The sequence below is a fragment of the Crinia signifera genome, chromosome 4, assembly GCF_055691185.1.
Source record: "Crinia signifera chromosome 4, ASM5569118v1, whole genome shotgun sequence".
Classification (NCBI taxonomy): domain Eukaryota; kingdom Metazoa; phylum Chordata; class Amphibia; order Anura; family Myobatrachidae; genus Crinia; species Crinia signifera.
The window spans coordinates 9,996,402-10,018,396 of record NC_139220.1 but is presented as its reverse complement, the minus strand read 5'-3'; the positions used below and the strand labels follow the sequence as shown (position 1 = coordinate 10,018,396).

Below are 21,995 nucleotides of genomic sequence, written 5' to 3'. Positions count from 1 at the left end.
TATAGGGAGTAACAAATCATTGCCCTGTGTTACAATAAGTGCTCGCCAAACATTTATTAAATGCATTAAATAAAATATTTAGACCCCCTTAGCAGCTACCTGATATCCCCGCAGTGATTCCTGGTGTCCGCGAGATGCTTTTAACACCAACGTCACCTGAGGAATGCAAAAGAAAAGAAAGGAAGCGATGTAATATAGCCGGGACCGAGTATAACGCAGCTTCATCTTGTCGGTATTACTAAAGTGGTTATTATTTCGACCAATCATAGTTCCCAAAGTTTTTGATCAAATGAAGTCACTTCCTATATCCTGGATCATTTATTACAAGGTCTCTCTGAACAGGGGGTGAGTAATATCTGAGTTATATAAAGTGTTCTATATTTGTGGGTTCTGCATGAGAAGGTGGAGGCAGCGCTGCAGCTGCCTCCCTTCCCGGTGGCTCTCATCTCCCGCAGCATCTCCTGGGACCGGGAGAGACATCAGGACCAGAGTTCCGGTAATTGGTTACCGTGAACGTTGGGCTGCATACACCTGATGTCCTGTATTACAGTATCGCTGCTCAGTGAGCCGTCTAACGATGGGCATGTGAATGAGTACCCCGCGCCGCCGTGCAAATTGCCCCACCGCATTGCGAATGGATGTTTTGCATAAATGTCGCCGACCATCGAATGATTTTTTCCTCTGTTCGCAAATATAAGTCAGTCTTGGCTGTCTTATATTTACGGCGTCCGGGTCCGAGAACATGGCGGTGGCTTACGGCCTGTGAAGTTAGCCATCCACCCTGGCAGGCAGCTACCCGTCTACGTTCGCATGGAGATGTCCAGCATTTTTCTGGTCGTACCCACCATTTTTCTGGGAACGCCCAGGAAACACTCAGTAAGTCCCCATGCGAACACCCCCTGCCCGCCTCCATCCTACCCCCCCCCCCCCGTGCGACTGCACAACAGCCCTGCACATGTATGCAAATACACGCACGCGCAGAGGCTAAACATTGGTCCCCGATGCAAATACGCCGGGGACCGATCAAACTAGAATCACCCCCTTGGTTTTGTGCAGACTATAGCTTGTTACATGCCTCCTTCACCGGCTGCCAATTATCGCTTTAACATCAAACATTTGGAAACTTTCCCCCATCCAGATAGCCTGTGCTCGCCCCTGATACTGAAGGCACTAATTCTGGGACTGTAGCGATCCGGCTCGCAGGCTATCTGGACACAATGTCCTGGAAACAGAAAAAGCACTTGTGGGTTTTAGATTATGCAAACGACATTGTTCATTAATCCCTGAGTAATGTAAATATTATGCGTTTTTGCTCATTTATATAAACTACAGAGCGATGTTTCGCTAACTTCGGGCCTGATTCATTCTCTGGGACCACCCGCCACGCGAATCCCCTTAGTAGCTTGTGCGGGGATGTGTACGGTAATCATTTTTTTCCAGCCTTTGGTCTGAAAAATAAGTCAACACTTAAGTCAACACTTACTCCAGTTGGCCGCTGTACCCCGAATTTGGGGTGGGTGTTGTGGTCATGTGACGTCCCATAACACACCTGCGTTAGCAGGGGTACGCCCAGCGTTTCTATGGTAACGTCCATAAAATTCTGCGCAAAACCCAAACATCGGGGACGAATTTGGCCCATAACGAAATGGGTCTGAATCGGCCTCACTGTCCCTACTTTGATATTTAGTTCATTCTATTTATTAAACTTGGATGATAAAAACTAGTTTCACCTATTTATTATAATAAAATCACCTGTACTGGCGGGTAAATGTGAAAGAAGTTCAGATGTAGCAATGAATTCACTAGGGACCATGAAACTCCCCCTGGCAACGAGCAGGAAACCCTCTGGTAACGAGCACGTAACCCCTGGCAACGAGCAAGAAACCCTTAGCAACAGGCAAGAAACCCCTGGCAACGGTAAAAAAAATAGTAATTAATGTTGGGGAGGCGGAAAATTTCTAGCTACGCCACTTGGGGGGGGTGGTGGGGGGCATTAGGGTAAGGCTGCAAGCAGGGAGGGTTTGGGTTAAGGGGGTAGGGGAGAGGGATCATGTAATTGGCAAAGCACATGTATTAAAACTATGGATTGTAAACTTGCGAGCAGGGCCCTCCTTCCTCTAGGTCAGTTTGTTCTATCACTACATCAGAATCCACTGCACTATATAAGTAGCTGTAAATAAATAAATGATATCCTTCCAGGTTTTGCTGTTTATAATATAACGCTCTCACTTTACCTTTGCATGCAGTGGATCGAGGTTATGTTATGTCGCTAATTGGGTAACCCTCTGAAACGACACTAAGGCCCTCATTCTGGTTAGCGAACTCACCCGCACATTCGCACAGGGAGTTTGATGTTGAAGCTCCGCGAATGCACATGTACAGGGCTTCTATGCGGGCACCTTCGGAGACTTGCATAGGGCGGCCCTCGCACACCCGGTGGGCAAAGCAGCGAACTACTTCTGAGCCAACCAGAATGACCTCCTAAGAACTATTGCTTCTAGTATTATAACCACAATCTGCGCCTGTGTGCATTTTTATAATCGTCTACCAAGACTCACAATTATTGTAACTCAGTAATCGTCTTCGAATATCAGGCCGTTTAATGAATTACAGTTGTAGTGTGGAAAGTGATACCGCTCTTACTGGGTAATTATATTTATCTTACAGCCTGGTAACTCCATGGCGGAATTCCAATACTCCATGAAGAAATAACAGCGGCGCAAACCTGCAAGTAACGCTGATTGCCGCAGGTAGGTACGAATGTAAACAGAGCGAATTACACATGAATCAATAAACCCCATTAAGCCACTGCCAGGCGCTGGAATATTTATTTTAGTATTCATACGGAGGTGTGTGTGTAGGGGGGGGGGGGGGATAACAGAGCACAGAAGGCAGAGGGAGAAAATATATATTTGCTGTTGAAGTACTGTACGCTAGCGCAAAACCACCATATTAATCATGAAACAAGGAAAGGTGACCAACTTCATGCCTGTGTCTGGTCACCGTGACAGCTGGGTACAGACTCGTCCAAATCACATCCATTCCAACCTCAGACATCGGTAGAGTTTTAGCTCACAAGACATTTTTCCTGATACTCCCAGAAAACGGCTGGGAGACCAGGTGAACTTATCTGGTGGGTCCCTAACATTCCTAAGGTTCAAGTCCAAGGTATAGGACCCCCAAGGCCAGCACAAGCCGACCGCACCAAGGCATCAAAGTGAATTTAAAAAAAAAAACCTGCTGAAAAATCAGGTGACCAGATCGTCCATCACCAGACCGATTTACAAGTGTGTACGCTCTTGAGACTGGTTTGTCCAATTTTTCTCCCTGTGAGTAGCAGAAAACCTGCCAAAGATTGTGCGATAAAATCCTTTCAGCACATTGATTAAGCAGATTAGACATCTGCAGAAGAATTGGACAGATGTGTATGCATAGATTGGATGTAGAACTTGAAACCAGGTCTGCAATTCTGGTTTGGAATTGCATCCCCGGAGGATTGGACAACATCTACAGGCCATAACTATGGGGTAGATGTATGAAGCAGTGATAAGAGACGAGAAGGGAGCCAGAGGAGAAGTGGCCCATGTCAACCAATCAGCACTGAAGTAACATCTATAATTTGCATAATATAAAATTATACAGAGCATCTGTCTCACTTCTCGTAGGGCTGGCCTATGAGAAGTGAGTAAGTGGGGTCATGCAGGAGCACATAGTATACAGGTAAATCCATTGTTGTATTCTCCACTCCTGCACCAATACATAATCTTCCTGGAATGTTGTATAGCCAAAGATCTGGAGGACCCTCCTCTGCGTTCAGATTATGCCGAAACATCAAATTCTTCTGGAACCTGGGAGGCTTATTAGTCCAAATGAGTATATTACCCCAGGTTATGTATAGTAGGAGGATCTGCTAGAGCTTCCTTGGGAAAACATGAACTTTGCTACTGCTACAACACTCCGGCGAATTAACAGATGACTGACTCAGTTTCCTTTAAGTTTGTGGACTTGCAGTTGGGTAGTTCAACAGAAATAGGTTCATCGGGTTGGCAGGGATAATAGTATCAGAATGTTTATGACCGTATTACATACATCAAGGGTCAGCCCTACAATTAGGCCGCTGCCTACGGTGCAGGGTTCTTGGGGGACACCAGAGAGACTGCCCATCACTAAGTTAAGGATGTCTTTGAGGAAGACATCCTTGTTGTAGATAATGCAGGAGGTGGTTGAGGAACGTCTAAGATGCCACCTCCACACTTTCATTGAGAGGCTGGAAAGTGGGTATTGGTGGCGGGGTGGGGCAGTTGGTTAAAGTTGTTCCTTGGGTGCCAAGAAGGCCCTGCAGAGAGTCCTGGACCTTCACATGCAGTAAGCTGAAAATTCCACCCATCGAATTGTCTCCATTGACCTCTGAAACCGATAGTGAGACTAGCTGCCAGATGTCTTGGGCAAGCTAGACAACAAAATCAAATCATCAGTTTCCACAATTAGGAAACTAGGTATTGGTAATTCTTGCTAGAGTCTTCTGAAATCATCAACGACTTCCCTAAAGCCCTTTTCAAATCCTAATGGAAGGTCAAGGGCTGTGGAAGACCATTGACGTCTTCTCTTCGAGCCACCAATGGCAACAGATTAAGCATTTACCATAAATCCCTTGGGCTGGCATCTTTGAATGGCGAATTGTTGGCTGCAGCCTCTTCAGATTTGTAAAGATAATATTCCCTTGACGTGTGAACAGAGATAATCGTACATGTCGAGTTTTGCAGAACAAGCAGAATGAACGTCTTTTCAAAAAATGCAAAAACAGTTGGAATACTGCAGCATAACAGGTTTCTATGACTGGGCATAATCAGCATTTTCAATGAAAATAAACTGCTTTAGGGAAGCATTCTAGGTGTATGTGTAATTGCGAGAGCATTAATATTAATCGCTGTAATTATGACCAGTGTGCTTTGGCTCCGAGCCCTTACGACAGGTCAAGGACGGGTAATTTTTAAGCAGATATGCAAAATGTACTTTTTTTTACAGGATTTGCAAAGTCAGCAAAGTTAGGCAATAGGTGATGGGTAACTTGGGTCATCATTTATATGTTTGCGGTGAAGTAACATCATTAGGATAATCTTAAATAACAAATGGTCACACTTTAACAAGTTTCTAAATTGTTTCAAAATCGCCTCAATAGGGTTTTTTATTCCATTCAAAATGACCTGAAATTGCAGTGAAAATACAGGATGCGGTCAGTGTTTTGGCGAACGTGACGGTGAACGTAAGTATACTGGGGGTGGGTTAGGCCAGGGAAGAAGAGGGTTAGGTTTAGCCACAAGGTGGTGACTAGGGGGTGACTTAAGGCGGTGGGGTACAGGGATAGCAGGGTGCCTCAATACACTCGGCACACTATCCAGGTCCACTAAGTATTAACAAGTCTGTTTTTTGGGGTTGGCGGCGGTATGTACGCTGGGGGGTGTGTGTGTTACATGTGGCGGCGGCATGTACGCCGGGGAGGGTGTGTTGGCGGCGACGGTATGGACGCCCGGGGGGGGGGGGGGGGGGCGTGTCGGCGGCGACGGTATTTACCGACTGCTGCTATTTCTTCAATGCTGGCCGGGCGGAGGGGGAACGGGAACTGGGAGCCTGGGAGGTGCTGTGCACGCATGCACTGCAGCCCTCCCGCGGGAAATGGCCCGGTTTCTCGGTGGGCCAATCTGCCCCTGCTCTGCTGCCCCCCTGGGGAAGGGGGCAGATGTAACATGTGCAGAGAGAGTTAGATTTGGGAGGGGTTTTACTTCAAAGTGAGATCTTTATTGCAGTGTAAAAATAAAGCAGCCAGTATTTACCCTGCACAGAAACGAAATATCTCACCAAATGTAAATCTCTCTGCACGTTACATCTGCCCCACCTGCAGTGCACATGGTTTTGTCCATTTGAGAAGGAATTTGCCTTTACGAGTGAACCAGGATAACCCCCTTACTCTGCGTGATGCCTGTGAGAGATCGGGGTCACTGTTGACATCAGTGCCCCTCCCTTCCCACAGCCGGGCCCGTTTCCCGGAGTGCCGCCCACAAACGCTGGCCGGCTGTCAGTCACGCCGTCACTGGCTGTAACTGCATGGAGGACTTGCGCAAGTACTGAGATTTCACGGGAGCTGAATCAGCCCTATAAGGCAGACGACAGTGACAGCATGTCAACAATGTCACACGCCGACTCTGCCCAGCTCCATATGTACATACGCTCTGCTTCTGCAGTGTGAACATGCATAAGACACGTCATAGAATTAGCTCACACGTCGTTTCTACCCCGTCCCTGGGTGACCAGCCTCAGGTAATGTTCCAGGGGTGAGCCAAGGACACCTGCATTCTGTTGTTACCTTGCATTAAAGGTAATGGCCGCGGAATTATTTATGATCCAAACCTGTTCGAATAATCCTTCCCTTTCTATGCCCTTCCAAGATGCACGCGCACACACACACACACACGATTCATCCATGACACCTTGCATTCTCACAAATATCCCATAAAGATTCGCTTAGTCACTCAGTGCTGTGCCACGGTGTCCCCACGACGCGTGACTGAGTGCCACCACAGTGCCCAATGCAAGTCTGTGAGGTGTTGTGTTCGAATGCAACTGGGCATTGAGCTTCAAATCCCTCATACCTGCCTCGTCCCTTGTGCTTTGCCCACCCCCCACTGTCTAGCTCCTGTGCCTGGCCTTCACCCTGTCCCGCTCCCCTCTCCCTGTTCTGCCACCTGCGGCCACACACGAGGCTCTGGCAGCGCCGCTCTACAGATGTTGCTCTCGCAGCTGGCTCTGCTTGGCCGCTGCCGGCTGTGGAGTGTGACCCGAGGGAGGGGGCTACTTGCAATGCAGGTCTGTTCTGCGACCGGCTGTAGGGGGGGCACAGCTCTGGAGAGGGGTGTCTCTGCTGGGGTCACAGGGTCCTATGTGTTTCGGATTGGGCTCTGCAAATGTTTTCTCTCTCATAACTCCCCCCTTCTTCCCATGACCACACACAGCCCAGAGCCTGGCAAGGAACAGACTTAACCCCCCCTCTCCTCCATTAACCCTTCCTACCACTGTCCCACCCATCCTGTAGTACACACGCCAAGCTGTGCCAGCAATTCCGCGTTAACCAAAACACTGCCAGACACTGTGCCATTGTAACGCGATAACTCCTGTTAGAGTCTGGCCGTGTCCTCAATTACTCTCTGCAGTGTGGTTATGGTGGTTCTGTGCCCGCACCCCCAGCGTTAACCATCCCACTGTCTGACCTTACCTGTCCAGCTGCTGCTTATATGGCTGTGCCCATTATCCAAACTTTAGGACTTGCTGATTCCATAACGCGCACGCGGCTGACATTCGTGTCTAAAAATAGGCATTAACCTCGCGCTTGCCGGATTCCCCAGTGTCATCTCGTTTACCCTGCTGGGCACAAAAACAAATTATTAATATATTCCTGGCCTGTATTTTTTATTTTTTTGTAAACGAGGGGGCGGTGGGGGGGGGGGGGGGGGGGGGGGGGAGTGGTAGCATTTATCCCACAACATATGGTTTGCATTTCCAATTCTGCAGCAGTCATGGGTAATGTGATTATGATGCATCTCATAGACAGGCTGACGAGTTTGGGGATTTGATGCAGGTGACCAGCCGACCCCACATTGGCAAAGGTGGATCTATACTAAGTGGTGGTTGTCCAATGACCCGGGGAGGGGGGTGGAGGATGGAGTAACGCGCTCTGGTACCGCGTGATAAATTTCTTTCCGTATCCTCATCAATCACATCGCCGTATAAACTAGGAGTCATCTTATTTTGGATACACAGCAGGGTTTGGGGGAGGATTAGGGCGTAACTGGACGTCTGTGGGCCCCCATAGCAAGATTTTCCCTCATACACAAGACGCAGACCATTTCTGTCCTGCTCCGGGTGACTGAAGCTCCCACTAGCGATCGCTCAGTGCCATTAGCCACAGGGAACAGCCCACAGTATGTAGCCAACCAATCAGAACGAAGCTTCTTTTGTGTTACTATAGGCCTAGGGATGGACATCGGAAGCCCGTCATCGCTTAACGGATCGGATTCTGTCATCTTCCAGGGTTATAGTCCCGCTTTGAAGAACACTTTCCCAGTTCTGACATATCCTGATTGGGGTCAGTGGCGCAGCAATATGACCCCCCCCCCCCCCACTGCTGGTTAATTTCAGCGTTTTCCCTAATAAATGCCATACAGTACAATGTGAACACTACGTATAAATGAATCCATAGTGAAATGACATGTCTGTATGGAGCTTTTCTCCTTTAATGTAAATTCATTTTAAACGAGAACAAGAGAAGTCAGAATTGGGGCCGTTATTACTTTGCCGAGTACGTCCTGCATCTCCGTAACCCACTCTATCCGGATAGCACTCGCTGACTTAATGCCGGGCCATTAGCATTCTGTGACATGACAGAGCTCGCAGCTGTACGCTGGCTGCTCTGACCCGCTGCCTCTGGGTTTTCTCTCGTTCCTAATCCTACATTAGTGGGCTGCGCTATGGAGTAGGGAGAAGCGCTCTTCCCCAGGTCCCACTGGACTAAACCAGATCTCAGACCTTTGCATTGACTTCTATATACAGTATACTGTATTTACATTCCTATGGAATACAAATTGCTCATGCTGGACCTGTAGTTAATGCTGTATAAATGCAGCCAGTAATCACATTTGCATGTTATGTAATAACACCGACACCCGAATAAGCTTCATATTGTAATATTTCTATACACAGTATGACTGTAATTCAACATCTGCTGAGAATGAGCAGTAATACCTCCCAACTGTCTCGATTTACATAGGACAGTCCTGTTTTTTTGGGCCGCTAGTGTCCCAGGATTGGGGGGGGGGGGGCGGCAGTTGGGAGTTCCTCCTGTTAGTGCTGCACCGTACTGGAACAGTGTCTATTCATTTAGATGGGGGGGCTGGGGGCCTGGCCAGCAGTTCACAAAGCGCCTTATGAAAGTCACGCCCCCTTTACAGGAGGCCACACCCCATTCTGGGGGCGCGTGTCTTCTGGTGGTCTGTGCACCCCTGATAAAGAAAATGACTTGCTCAGCTCACTGGCAAATTCATAGCATAATGAGGATGAGTCAGACCCATTCATACAGGTCCATATTCGGCCCAGTTTTGTCGATAGCGGGTGGTCTGCACATGTGCGAATATGTGCACCAGCCCCCTGTCCCAGTGGCGCAGGGGAGGGGGCGGACAGGGGGCTGGTGCAGAGGAACGCCCAGAGCTGTGCAGCGATGTGCGCTGAGCGATCTAGGGAGGTTAGTAGATCAACACCTGTACACAAGCCCTGCAAACCTTGCACCCGGTATAGGTACGACACTGACCCATCTAATGTTTATTATATTATTTTATATTATTATATAACTGCCAAAAGGACACTTATCTGCAATCTTGTTTAATTAGGAGAGTCATTTTTTATTGTGTATTTAGTCAATTAGATTGCAGAACACTTGTCAGCGTCTGCTTGGGGAACCCTTGCCTCTCTGCTGTGGTGTGGGCTAGTTGGAAGTTGCTGCAGAAAAAGAGGAACCACCAAAATGATGACTCCAGCTTGCACCTGCTCCACGCGATCTCTAGCACCTTCTTTAGTCTTGTCATCACCTTTAATCAACACAACTCCATGGCTGCCATTGGTTCTAGTCTTTGTATGTCTGCAAAGGTAGCCTTTCTTCCTGCTATAACTCAATCTGCCCATGCATGCCTCACATGGTTGCTATAAGTTACCGAATGGAACTGCCAAATCCCGTTAGCCTATGGCCATGATCTCTGTGTCATAATATTTTGTAAGTTGCGGTAACAGTCACATTTCCTCATAAACCCAGACATGTGGCAGTCTCAGTATACGATGACTGCAGTAATAATGGATGGTGTCATTAAGTAGGAAAATGACTCAAAAGCATAAACAATTAGAGATATAATTATATAGCGGAGAGACAGCTTGCATCTCCCAGCACTCACCTGTCTGGAAGAACATGGGAGAGATGACCTGAGTCTGCAAGTTCAGGGTACAGGTTTCCTTCAAATCGGCCTTGAAGTCAAATTAGGCATCAGGGAATCCTATGAAGGTTTTTGGGAAAGATCCAAGCGTTGCGTAAGAGGGTACAATACACTCATAGTTCCCAACAATTCACTGTATTTTCCAGGTACAAATTGCCGCTGGGTGGATGCTTCTATAACCTACAGTATAAGCTCAGTCAGACGCTCACAATTTCTTATACACTATCATAACTAATTAAACACCAGGCAACGTGCCTCCCCCCTCGCACCCCTTCTCGCCCTCGTACTAAGGACCACTAATGCTCTTGGTGCTTTTTGGTTTTCAGCTAAATATTCGGACTGAGTCATTGCTGTATACATGGGAAAATAAAAAGTATATAGTTTATGTTTACATATAATACAAATTGGAGAAGAATAAAAGCGGCCTGCCCACTATCAACGACAGCCACAAGAGGGCTCCCTTTTCCTTCTCTGTTCAGCCAATAACAAGTGACAGTTAGGAGTCAATGACTATGATTTGGCAGGTGATGAAGAGGAGGGTCCGATGACCACGACTATGGGGGGGGGGGGGGGGAACAAAAGAAGAACACAGGAAATTTGCGATTCTTACTCCGGACGGCAAAATGCGTAAATTCAGACCGCCGAAAGCAGAGTGAAGCGAATATTTAATTAAACGGTTTTGCAAATTTCACATATCTATACTCTTCTCATATCACGGGACTCAGTGAGGCCCTCTAAATTACCCAGCGCATTTCATGTTCACCCTGAATTCTAGTACATGCGCATTTCACCATATCCTGTAGCAGAGACTTAGGGTAGCATAAATAACCTTTAGCTCAGGAGTGTGGAATGAGACGTTCTTTTAGGTCCAGCACCTACTGAAGTCATGATTCCAACATGTGGTTGCACGTCTAATAGAGATAGAGAGTAGGCACCGCAAAGAAAAAAGACAGCTATGGCCGTACCCCCTTTCATAGGCCTATCCAGGAACAACTGTTTGAATTGCTTGGTGAACTCTACTGTTCCTCCTCATTATCCAGCTAGTTCCAATGCTTACGTCTCTGTCCCCACTACAGTATGTTCTTGATTGATGCAAAACAGCAGTAGCAGGAAATGAAGATGAGATCCGGGGAATGCACAGAGGGGTCTTTGGCCTCTTGGCTGATAATTAGACATAAATATTGTAGCTGCAGAGCAGGGTGCTAAATTACCAAGCTGTTAATTACTGTAGGTCATTTCAGTCTAACACCTCAGACAGGGCTGATTATTTTGGGTGAGAGATTTGATACGTCCAGTTATCGTGTTTCGCTGGCACGATGGGATACTGTCAGCCAGACGGGACACCGGGATGCTGTCAGTCAGATGGGACACTGGGATGCTGTCAGTCAGACGGGACACTGGGATGCTGTCAGTCAGACGGGACACTGGGATGCTGTCAGTCAGACGGGACACTGGGATGCTGTATCAGATGGGTCACTGGGATGCTGTCAGCCAGACGGGACACTGGGATGCTGTCAGCCAGATGGGTCACTGGGATGCTGTCAGCCAGATGGGTCACCGGGATGCTGTCAGCCAGACGGGACACTGGGATGCTGTCAACCAGATGGGTCACCGGGATACTGTCAATCAGATGGGATGCCGAGATGCTGTCAATCAGATGGGACGCTGGGATGCTGTCAGTCAGACGGGACACTGTGATGCTGTCAGCCAGACGGGACACCGGGATATTGTCAGTCAGATGGGATGCCGAGATGCTGTCAATCAGATGGGACGCTGGGATGCTGTCAGTCAGACGGGACACTGTGATGCTGTCAGCCAGACGGGACACCGGGATATTGTCAATCAGACGGAACGCTGTCAGCCAGATGGGATACGGTCAGCCAGATGGGATACTGTCAGCCAGACTAGACACCAGGATACTGTCAGTCAGATGGGACGCTGAGATGCTGTCAGTTAGACGGGTCACTGGGATGCTGTCAATCAGACAGGACGCTGTCAGTCAGATGGGATGCTGTCATCCAGACGGGACACGGGGATGCTGAGATGCTGTCAACCAGACGGGATGCTGTCAGCCAGATGGGATGCTGTCAGCCAGACGGAACACCGGGATACTGTCAGTCAGATGGGACGCTGAGATGCTGTTAGTTAGACGGGTCACTGGGATACTGTCAGTCAGATGGGACGCTGAGATGCTGTCACTTAGATGGGTCACTGGGATGCTGTCAATCAGACAGGACGCTGTCAGTCAGATGGGATGCTGTCATCCAGACGGGACACGGGGATGCTGAGGAGCTTACAATCTACAAGTGCATTCTCCAACCTTCTCCTGGGTTAGATAATATTTAACCAATGAGGTTTTCCTGGGACAGATGGCTGTAGGTAAGTTATACTGTAGTATATAAGGCACCCAAGTCCGATTTCTTACCCCATGCCAGCCAAATACAATCTGTGCCCGTTAATCCCAGTACTTTCCGTATAGAAACCCTTTCCTGAGCTCATACTGAAGCCTTTACTCCCATTCGCCCCTGAGGACCCCCTGTGTTCTCTGCGGTGTTTATTAGGAAACCCTGGGCGTCTCCATGCGCCACCCCCCCTCCCCCCCACTGTGTGCAAACACTTCAGCGACTGTAACAGTCACCGAATCCGTTTGCACATCAGGCCTGCACATGTCTATATTCACATCTCATTATAATTTAGCCGATGGACTTTCTTACGGTCACCCGTCACCGACTCCTCCCAGGTTTTCCTAATCTAAGTCCTTACAGTGAGGTGTCAAAACTCTATGCAACACCCACTGGAACACTGAAGGAACTTATCAATGAGTGATTTGTCCACCCACGGGCAGTGCTTGGTGACCCGCTAGCCCCGGCACCTACCACCCTCTTATTTCCCAACATCCTGCAGGGAAACGTGACCTTTGTCTGTATTCTGTGTATCTTTTGTCAAATGACTGCTCGTTGTCCCCCCCCCCCTTCCGTGTCTGTCTGTGCCCAGCGTCAGCAACTTGAGTCACGCTGATAAAATGCCCACTTTGATCCCACTCACAGTTGGTGTGTTAAGTGACGTCCTGTAATTACCCTCCCTCCTGTCACCCCACCCCCCCCTCTCATCCACTCCGGTGCCAGCCAAGCATGGCAAACATTCCTCCTCTCATTGTTCTCATGCCCACGATGAGGGTTCGGGGATCTGATACTTTGTCCTTTCAGGGGAAGCTGAGCATGAAAGACCTGCGTTAAGTGGCTGATGATTGGTTGTCTCTTTGAATTCGCGGTCAGCCCACAAAGTCTACGGCTGGCCTCCTAAAAATAGCCGATGTTATCGCAGCCCCGGCTTCCGCGTCCCGCGTCCAAGCGTGTGGAGTTGTCACACATGTGACCCGTGACACTGAACATGACTGCTGTGACATATTGTGCAAACACCCCACGCCTGCTTTAGCAAACGCTGTAATGTATGTATAACAATATGCGCGGAGGATTAACACTCGGCCTAAATATCTTTAGTTACTGACCCCCCCCCCCTCTCGGCCTCACACTTGCAGTCACCAGTAATTAAAATGTTGTTCTTTAAACTGTCAGCACTTTGCAGTGTTATACCGTAACAGTATGTCCCTGATCTGATGTGAACGGTCTCATCTCTCTATTCAGGGATGACGCGCTGCTTCCTGACAACTGTGGCCACTGTCATCTCTACCTACGCATGCATCCCCATGTCATCTGCCCGCCGTCTCCCCAGCTCATCTCCACGCCGTCTCCCCAGCTCATCTCCACGCCGTCTCCCCAGCTCATCTTCACGCTGTCTCCCCATTACGTGGCTGTCTCTTCCGCCTCCTATAACGTTACAATTCCTTGCAACCCTGGCTTTACAGTAAGTGTCTGCAGGAATGTCTGCTTGGATATTACAATGGGCCCATCACCTGCACATTGTAGGTCAAACCAATGCTGGAGTGACATCACAGAGACATGAGGCACTGACTTAGCACAAGAGTGTCCTAGATATTCCGGTGCTTCGTGTCTTTGCTATTAATACCTTCTAGTGGCCTACTGGGCCTGGTTTTGATTTGGAAGTAAAGCAACATGCTGCAATGAAAGGGGCGAAAATAGATTTTTATGGTTTCTGTGCAGGGTAAATACTGTAGTGGCAGTTTTTGAATGTAGCCCACAGATATTAGGCAGCTTTATTCTTACACTGGAATTTAGATTTCAGCTTATACACACCAGCAGGGCCACCGACAGGGGGGTGCTGTGGGTACAGCTGTTCTGGGCCCCGGCCTCTGGAGGGGCCTGGGCAGCTGCCCACAGTGACACCCCGCTTCCCCCACCCAGCGGCCACCCAGCCAGGCATGCACGATACACAGTTCAGCCTGCAGAGCGCCGAGCCTAGGACACAGAGGGGCTCGGCGCTCTGCGGGCTGCACTGTGCCTGTGTTGTGGCTTGTGTGTTCACCGAGAGCAAGGTCAGCTGAGGTGAGTTCCGGGGAAGGGGCGTGGGTGGCGGTGTGTTTTGTTGCGGGAGCGCGGGGGGGGGGGGTGCCCAGACTGAAGGTAAGTCCCGGGCCCCAAAATTACTGGTGGCGGCCCTGCACACCAGACACACACACACAAATCTAACTCAGGGTCGCCTACCTGACCCTCTCCTTCAGGGACACAGTGCTCTGTTCCTGGACTTCCCTGGAAATGTAGGATTGCCAGCACCTGTGGTGACACCTTTCTTATCAATTACCTGGCTCCCCACAGGTGCTGGGGGGTGGTTGGCAAAACTGGAATTCGGACCCCCGCTATTTGGCTGCAGGTATACTGTGGCTATAGTTCTTCATAGGCAGAATCATTGCTAGTAGCAACTGTCCCCCAGGCGTCACTGACAGGCCTATCTGGGCAGCCCGGCACAGTTTGTGCATCCATGAAGTGTCCCTGGAAATAGTTTTGCAATGCTGGCAGTTACGGCTCTCGGAAGTCGTTACGGGGTTGATGGTTGAACGCTTGATTAACTCGCAGTAACTTTTGAACAAAGCTCTGTAATACCGGTGCGCTCTTGTTTATTCAGGAAAGGAACGCGCTCCAGCAGCAAATGCTGTATTCACAACAATAGCTCAGGAACGTTTCTCTGTAAAAGGGGTCTGTCACCTACAGCTACACACAAGGGATCTTATTTATACCTACAGCTACACACAAGGGACCCTATCGCTCCCCTGCATGTTCGCATGGGGGAGTGATGTTTACCGATTGCGCATGCAAATACATATGTATGCACATGTGCAGCCGCTTGGTGCGAGCGGGCACGGAAAACTGCTTGTTCACCGTCCCGTTTTCACCTAGCAGTGCGGGCGGGGGTTGTAAGGAGGCAGTGAGTGGTCGCGCCCATGGGTACGCCCAGCATTTTATGGGCATTTCCATGAAAATGCTGGGTGCCCCCATGTAAATGCGCCCATGACCGGTTGCGCGGGGCGGGCAGCTGACGTTGGCTGCACACCCGCTTCCCACACAGGGCGCTTGCAGATGTACAGTGAGTCACCAGAGCGGTGTCTTACATCTGCGAGCGCTGTATAAATCATTCGATATACGATGGTCAGTGAGCAAGGAGGGGGCCGGGCGGACGGCCGGCCGGCCGGCCAGGCAGCAAAAAGAAATTTGCAGCTTTGCGTGTTGAGCAGAATCAGGTTAAAAATTGAAAAACAAACAAAAACAGTGTGCCTTTGTTTTCACTGCACTTTGCTGACTGTGGCGGAGGCGGGATCCGAACTTTTAGTTGACATGCAGAGTCCGCCTGGAGGGTAAAGACCCTGCTTGTGATGTGATAACGTAGCGGAAGACATGACACACGTTAACTTACATATGGGAGAGGGGTAGGTGGCAGCATAGCGGATGAGCCTCCAGGAGGAGGCAGTCGGCAGGTGATACGGCCGCCAGGAGCGGTTGTCGTTAGGCAGGGTGTTGTGTGCCATCGGGAGTGCTGGTCGGGAGGTGGAGGGTTCCGGCGGCGAAGAAGGTGCGGCCTGCGCAGCATGACCTATGACCAAGTAATGCTGCGCACGCCGCACGCCGGGAACGGCAAATCAGCGTCTGAGCAAGGGCTCAGATGCTGCTCACCATTACACTGCGCATGTGCAGTCGAATCCTAAAAACCCAGGATTGGATACTTCAATCCCGGGATTGAAATCCTGGACATTTTGGGGCCAAATCCCGGGATCCCGCCGATCCCGGGATTGGCCACCCTAATGGTCCGGTTGAGCAGCCAGAGGGCGCTCTCTGCAATATAACCCTGCATACAGCTGTTCTCTCTGTTCTAGGCTTACTACAGTAGGTGAAACCTAATGCTACGGTCAGGTGCAGTGCAGTGACGGTTTTATACTGCGCCACAATTGTCAGCACGCAGAGTAGCGGTACTGATTCAGATGCATGGGGTCTGAAATGTACTAGAAAAGTATTGGGCGGATCTGAGCAGTGACGGGGGTGACAAGCCAGATACACGGAGACGATTCGTCTTATGGGCGTGTCTCAGGCCATGTAGCTGAAAGTAGTTGCGCACAAAGGCGATTCATCACTCCCATAGGAGGTCATACTCAGATGGAGAGTCTGCACTTGGCATAGGTGAGTTTCAGGAGTCCTTAAAGGATATAAACTGGAAGGAATTATTTAGAGGTATGGATGCTACTAAAATGTGACAAACTTTAAAACAAATACTGCTGTAGGGCACAGATAAATTTATTCCTAGGGGAAAAAAACAAAACAAAAAAAGGTCAAAAGGAAACCGAAGGAGGGAATTCAAAGCGTTGAAACAAGATGGGACACCAGAATCATTTGCCGCATATAAAGAATGTAATAAGAAATGTAAAAATACAATCAAGATGGCAAAATTAGAGACTGAACGTAAAATGGCCGCAGATAGCAAATCTAATCCCCAAAAATTCTAGTTATATATAAACTGGAAATGGTTAAGGAAGGAAAATATTGGACCACTACAAAATAAGCAGGGTACCCTGGTAATAGAAGAAAAAGAGAAGCGAAAAATATTCAATTAATTTTTTGCTTTGGTATCTACAAGGGAAGAATCTTGAAGTTCTTGATTGTTCCCAAATGGTATGTTTGAGTGAAGAAATAGTCAAAAATAGATTACAGTGATAAGTAAGGCTCAGCCTGGGTTCGTCAAAAATAGATAATACTAGACTAATTAATTAGCTTCTATGTGGAAATCAGTAGAGGGCCGGCCTTAGGAAAATCTGTTCATGTAATGCTTTTTGATTTCGCTAAAGCTTTTGACACAGTACCTCATAAAAGGTTAATGATAAAACTAGGTAACTTAGGGGTAGAGGATAAAATTTGTAATTTGATTAAAAACTAGTTGCACAATCGGGGACATAGAGTGGTGGTAAATGGCATACATTACAGCTGGGTTCAATATTGGGACCCACCTTGTTTAATATATTCATTAATGATATGAGTAAGATTGCAATATTTGCGGATGACACGAAATTGAGTAAGGAAATTAATTCAGGAAAGGATGTGGATACACTACACAGCTACTTAATTAAACTGGAAAGGTGAGTGGTAAGATGGAAAATGCAGTTTAACATTGAAAAATGTAAAGTTATTCATTACGGGAACAAAAATGAGCAAGCTACATAGGGAATTCCATAGTGGAGAAAAACTACTCAGGCCTCTGAACAACTTGTCTAATCCCCGAGAAGTCACCCTTCTAGACTCCATTGTCAAAAACACTGTCTGTCCAAAGTGGTTCGGCTCTGTTCTTCAGAGCCTCAGACTCTTCCAGGGTTACCCATGGAATATCAAGAATGACAAGACATCTTCAGGGAGAAAGTTGCTGATCAGTTACCTACTCATCGCGAGTGGGACTGTCCCATAGACTTGCTTCCTGTTTAAACCCCACCTAGGGGTCGTACTTACCCGCTGTCAGTCTCAGAGACCCAAGCCATGTCCGAATATATCAAGGATAATCCTCTAAAAGGCATGTGCCCATGTGTAGACTAAAGGGGATTAAAGGAGATCACAGTAAAGAACAGCTATCCCCTTCCCCTCATCACGGGAATTCTTTGATCGGGTCCAAGGTGCCAAAGTATTTGAAGGGTTTGCCTTCGGTTCCCAAAGTGGCACGCATATTCCGTACTGAATTAAGAAGAGGATTCTTCACCATTAGAGCAGTAAAATTCTGGAACTCATTGCCGGTGGGGGGTGGTTACATCAACTACTGTTTGAATTTAAATCAAAATTGAATAGATTTTTGTCCACAAAGGGAATCCTATAGATATGACTTACTCAAATCAGTAGCCACAAGTCAGAGAGGTTGAACTAGATGGACTAATGTATTTTTTCAGCCTTAATAACTACTGTGTGTTACTATCGGGCTTGTGAAAGTTTTGATGGTGCAACCAATAGTGGAGTCTAAAGACACTGACAGTGGGCGTCTCAATAGGCTCCTTATTGTGCACGTCCTTATTATCTTCCCGCTCCATCACAATAGAATATCAAATCCGATACTTGTTGGCCTTAAGCCAGATACACACTATGGCGATGCGACGGGACCAAGGCCCTTATTCAGATCTTAGCTCAGTACAAATTTGTTTGAAAATTTGGCAAAACCATGTGCACTGCAGGTGGGGCAGATGTAACCTGTGCAAAGAGAGTTACATTTGGGTGGGGTGTGCTGAAACTGAAATCTAAATTGCAGTGTAGAAATAATGCAGCCAGTATTTACCCTGCACAGAAAAAAAAATAACTCACACAAATCTAACTCTCTCTATACATGTTACATCTGCCCCACCTGCAGTGCAGCATGGTTTTGCCCATTTTCCGAATAAATTTGTACTGAGCTCAGATCTGAATAAGGCCCATGTGCGCGCACGAATGCCGATGCAGGGATTGGGCATTTGGCAGCATGGTGATGCTAGCGATGTCTTCTGATTGGCCCTCCAGCATGTCCAACCAAAAGACTTTGCTAACTACAGCAGGGGCACACTGATCGATTATATACACTAGACAATACAGCCGATATATCATATGATCCACGTCAGAACGTTATATATCGGGCGGAATATCAGCAGGTGTGTACCCGACATTACAATAAATAGCCTGCTGATAAATTGTAACAAGAGTGATGTTGTTTCCATCGGTTTAATGATTTCTGTTAATTTATTACTGAGGGTAATGTCCGGCCCTCTAGATGGCTAAAAGACCATCCCGCACCTCTGGTGATCTCAGACCCTATTCCATTTCCCCGATAATAAACGAAAAGGTGGAATATGACATTTGTGAAACGAAGGAGGAGGCTGCGTGGTTATAGATAATGCTGCTGGCTTCTGAGGAGTTATGTCTGAGTGTAATGTTCCGTTATCCAGGCGGCATCGCACATCGCATATGTCAGATGTGAAGGACACTGGGGAGGATGGGGAGAGGGTGGTGATGGCTACAGGAGAGGATTCACAGCTATGTAACAACAAAGACAAAATATTACCACTGGGGAAGCAAAGGAATCGCAGTGATACAGAGATGGCAGGTGAGAGAGTCCAAACGCAGACGTGTCCGCGCCATTATCGCAGTAATACAGAGATGGCAGGTGAGAGAGTCCAAACGCAGACCTGTCCGCGCCATTATCGCAGTGATACAGAGATGGCAGGTGAGAGAGTCCAAACGCAGACCTGTCCGCGCCATTATCGCAGTGATACAGAGATGGCAGGTGAGTGAGTCCAAACGCAGACGCGTCCTCGTGATTATCGCAGTGATACGGAGATGGCAGGTGAGAGAGTCCAAACGCAGACGCGTCCTCGTGATTATCGCAGTAGTACAGAGATGGCAGGTGAGAGAGTCCAAACGCAGACGTGTCCTCGTGATTATCGCAGTAATACAGAGATGGCAGGTGAGAGAGTCCAAACGCAGACGCGTCCTCGTGATTATCGCAGTAGTACAGAGATGGCAGGTGAGAGAGTCCAAACGCAGACGTGTCCTCGTGATTATCGCAGTAATACAGAGATGGCAGGTGAGAGAGTCCAAACGCAGACGCGTCCTCGTGATTATCGCAGTAGTACAGAGATGGCAGGTGAGAGAGTCCAAACGCAGACGCGTCCTCGTGATTATCGCAGTAATACAGAGATGGCAGGTGAGAGAGTCCAAACGCAGACGTGTCAGCGCCATTATCGCAGTAATACGGAGATGGCAGGTGAGAGAGTCCAAACGCAGACGCGTCCTCGTGATTATCGCAGTAGTACAGAGATGGCAGGTGAGAGAGTCCAAACGCAGACGCGTCCTCGTGATTATCGCAGTAATACAGAGATGGCAGGTGAGAGAGTCCAAACGCAGACGTGTCAGCGCCATTATCGCAGTAATACGGAGATGTCAGGTGAGAGAGTCCAAACGCAGACGTGTCCGCCATTATCGCAGTAATACAGAGATGTCAGGTGAGAGAGTCCAAACGCAGACCTGTCCGCCATTATCGCAGTAATACAGAGATGGCAGGTGCGAGAGTCCAAACGCAGACCTGTCCGCGCCATTATCGCAGCGATACAGAGATGGCAGGTGAGAGAGTCCAAACGCAGACGTGTCAGCGCCATTATCGCAGTAATACGGAGATGGCAGGTGAGAGAGTCCAAACGCAGACGCGTCCTCGTGATTATCGCAGTAGTACAGAGATGGCAGGTGAGAGAGTCCAAACGCAGACGCGTCCTCGTGATTATCGCAGTAATACAGAGATGGCAGGTGAGAGAGTCCAAACGCAGACGTGTCAGCGCCATTATCGCAGTAATACGGAGATGTCAGGTGAGAGAGTCCAAACGCAGACGTGTCCGCCATTATCGCAGTAATACAGAGATGTCAGGTGAGAGAGTCCAAACGCAGACCTGTCCGCCATTATCGCAGTAATACAGAGATGGCAGGTGCGAGAGTCCAAACGCAGACCTGTCCGCGCCATTATCGCAGCGATACAGAGATGGCAGGTGAGAGAGTCCAAACGCAGACGCGTCCTCGCGATTATCGCAGTGATACAGAGACGGCAGGCGAGAGAGTCCAAACGCAGACCTGTCCGCCATTATCGCAGTAATACAGAGATGGCAGGTGAGAGAGTCCAAACGCAGATGTGTCCTCGCGATTATCGCAGTGATACAGAGACGGCAGGTGAGAGAGTCCAAACGCAGACGTGTCCGCGCCATTATCGCAGTAATACAGAGATGGCAGGTGAGAGAGTCCAAACGCAGACCTGTCCGCCATTATCGCAGTAATACAGAGATGTCAGGTGAGAGAGTCCAAACGCAGACCTGTCCGCCATTATCGCAGTAATACAGAGATGGCAGGTGAGAGAGTCCAAACGCAGACCTGTCCGCCATTATCGCAGTAATACAGAGATGGCAGGTGAGAGAGTCCAAACGCAGACGTGTCCTCGCGATTATCGCAGTGATACAGAGATGGCAGGTGAGAGAGTCCAAACGCAGACGTGTCCTCGCGATTATCACAGTGATACAGAGATGGCAGGTGAGAGAGTCCAAACGCAGACGCGTCCTCGCGATTATCGCAGTAATACAGAGATGGCAGGTGAGAGAGTCCAAACGCAGACGTGTCCTCGCGATTATCGCAGTGATACAGAGATGGCAGGTGAGAGAGTCCAAACGCAGACGTGTCCTCGCGATTATCGCAGTGATACAGAGATGGCAGGTGAGAGAGTCCAAACGCAGACGTGTCCTCGTGATTATCGCAGTAATACAGAGATGGCAGGTGAGAGAGTCCAAACGCAGACGTGTCCGTGCCATTATCGCAGTGATACAGAGATGGCAGGTGAGAGAGTCCAAACGCAGACGCGTCCGCGCCATTATCGCAGTAATACAGAGATGGCAGGTGAGAGAGTCCAAACGCAGACGCGTCCGCGCCATTATCGCAGTAATACAGAGATGGCAGGTGAGAGAGTCCAAACGCAGACGTGTCCGCGCCATTATCGCAGTAATACAGAGATGGCAGATGAGAGAGTCCAAACGCA

General features: G+C 48.6%; 1 long non-coding RNA gene across 1 annotated transcript in view; it reads right to left on the bottom strand.

Annotated features, from left to right (window-relative positions):
* Nucleotides 1–9,988: 9,988 nt before the first annotated feature.
* LOC146072221 (uncharacterized) overlaps nt 9,989–21,995 on the bottom strand; it is a 121,446-nt gene continuing 109,439 nt past the window's right edge. The window contains exon 3 of the long non-coding RNA XR_014472994.1: nt 9,989–10,088. This is a non-coding gene — a long non-coding RNA (uncharacterized LOC146072221). The remainder of the gene's footprint in view (nt 10,089–21,995) is intronic.